The sequence below is a fragment of the Sinocyclocheilus rhinocerous genome, unplaced genomic scaffold (assembly GCF_001515625.1).
Source record: "Sinocyclocheilus rhinocerous isolate Xijiao unplaced genomic scaffold, SAMN03320098_v1.1 scaffold3000, whole genome shotgun sequence".
Classification (NCBI taxonomy): Eukaryota; Metazoa; Chordata; class Actinopteri; order Cypriniformes; family Cyprinidae; genus Sinocyclocheilus; species Sinocyclocheilus rhinocerous.
In genome coordinates this window covers 67,462-69,790 of record NW_015639757.1, presented here as the reverse complement: position 1 = coordinate 69,790, position 2,329 = coordinate 67,462, and the positions used below count along the sequence as shown (strand labels likewise).

Below are 2,329 nucleotides of genomic sequence, written 5' to 3'. Positions count from 1 at the left end.
TAGTTATGAGTCTAGTCAAGTCACAGTTGATTGTCATGAGTCAAGTACAGCAGAGTGGCGCAGCGGAAGCGTGCTGGGCCCATAACACAGAGGTCGATGGATCGAAACCATCCTCTGCTAAGACTTGGGGGAAGTCGTGGCCTAATGGTTAGAGAGTCAGACTCATAACCCAAAGGTTGCGGGTTCGAGCCTCGTACCGGCAGGGATTGTAGGTGGGGGCAGTGAATGTACGTGCGCTCTCTCCCACCTTCAATACCATGACTGAGGTGCCCTTGAGCAAGGCACCGAACCCCCAACTGCTCCCCGGGCGCCGCAGCATAAATGGCTGCCCACTGCTCCGGGTGTGTGTTCACGGTGTGTGTGTGTGCACTTTGGATGGGTTAATTGCAGAGCACTAATTCCAAGTATGGGTCACCATACTTGGCCACATGTCACGTCACACTTTTTTTGTCTGCACAGACTACACATAGGTGGTCTCCTACATCAACCACTAAGGGGGTCTGCGCTCATGCCCAATATACAAGTTGGCACACCAGATCCTCCTGTGGGCTCAGGGAAAACTCCTCTCACAGTGCAATTTACATCCCTGGGCACCTGAATCAGGGAGCAGACATCCTGTCATGACAAGGGTTGAGGCTCGGGGAATGGAGGCTCCACCCTGATGTGGTGGAGCAGGCGGCGGATCTGTGCAGATGCGGTTGAGACTGCATCTGTACGCCTTTTCCCCGATTGCTCTGCTCCCGGGAGTTCTGGAGAGAGTCCGGGGGTTCGTCTATTTCTAGTAGCCCCATTCTGGCCAGCTCGAGATTGGCTCTCGGACCTAGTGTCACTCCTCGACAGCTCTCCCTAGGAGATTCCAGTCAGGAGGGACCCTCTGACTCGGTCAGGGGATGGAATCATTCATCCCCGCCTGGAATTATGGGTTTGGTCTCTGAGGGGGCCCAACTCATAGACTCCGGTCTCTCAACTGAGGTTGTTGAGACCATACTCCACTCTAGAGCTCCCTCCACGAGGAAACTGAACTCCTTGAAGTGGGTTGCGTTCCCTTCACGGTGCGGAAATCATCAGCTGGTCCCAGTTAACTGCCTGGTTGGTTCACTTCTGGAGTTCCTGCAGGGACGGTTCTCAGCACGGTTGACTACCTCCACCTGAAGGGTGTACATCTAGATTTGGGTACCACTCCAGACACTCCGGTGCTTCTGTCTTTGCTGTGCTCGCCATGATTTCACACAAGACAGGCATTTGTCAGTATGGCGTAGTGGGTATTGCTGTTCCCAAAGCGTTTCTGACGCAGCGCAAGTTCCCTGAAGGGGAACGTCTCTTGGTTACATAAGTAACCATGGCTCTCCGAGGGGAACCAGACACTGCGTCTCCCTGCCATACTTCCTGCATCCCTGTGAGCGGCTTGCTTCGACCTATCAGAAGTTTATGCTGTTTGTTTCGGATGCGCTTTTAACTACTGTGACGGATCGGTTGCCTCCCCCTAATTATCATCATCACCCCGTCCCTTAATCACCGCCCTTCACCAGGCTCCCGACAGGAGTGGGTGTGTGAGAGAGGAGGGGCGCAGAAACAGCCAGGTCTGGCAGCGTGTGATGAGGCACACCTGAAGTGAATGGAGCCTTGTCACCGCCGCTGTTAAAAGCCGAGCACACTTCTCCTCGAGAGACCGGTCTCTTCCCCCTGTGCATGCACGCTGGTGTCCTTGTAGGTCCAGAAGGGGAGCATAGAGGGACTCCCACGCCACCAGAGACTGACCTGCTGTCCGGAATGGAACTGCACTCGTGACACGGTCGACAGGCCTGGATGCCGGGTCGTTATTCCCCTCAAGCACCGCGGGCCAGGGAAGATGAGCCGCTGTGACGAAGCCGCCGCCCCTCACGTAACGGACCAGAGAGAGGAGCACGTGCGGCTGCCGGACTACACCCCATACCTGGACCCCTCCTTCCTGAACACTGCCCTTCCTTCAAAATTCCCCGGCACAACGAGGACACCAGATCCCCTGTTTATTTTGGACACTATTTCCCCTTGGACACTTTATTCCCGTTTTGGACATTTTATGTTTATTTTCTGTTAAATAAAAGCCTCTCCAAGGCCTGACGCCACACCCACTGTGTCTGTCGTTTGCTCCTCCCACCACACTACATATTAACTCTAAAGACATGAAGTTAATATTTTATTTAGCTTCAATTAGACTTGTGCCTGTATTCGGTAATGCGATATATCACGGTAATGAATATGCACGATATTGTTATCGTGGGCACTTCTAAATACTGTGAATAATTATATATTACAAATTATTCCGAATTTTGAATGCATTTTAAGAATA

At 52.7% G+C, this 2,329-nt stretch overlaps 1 non-coding gene across 1 annotated transcript; it reads left to right on the top strand.

Annotated features, from left to right (window-relative positions):
* The first annotated feature begins 48 nt into the window (after positions 1-48).
* On the top strand, positions 49-120 carry trnam-cau (transfer RNA methionine (anticodon CAU)). Its single transcript has one exon. It is a non-coding gene; the product is annotated as a tRNA-Met (tRNA).
* The last annotated feature ends 2,209 nt before the right edge of the window (positions 121-2,329 follow it).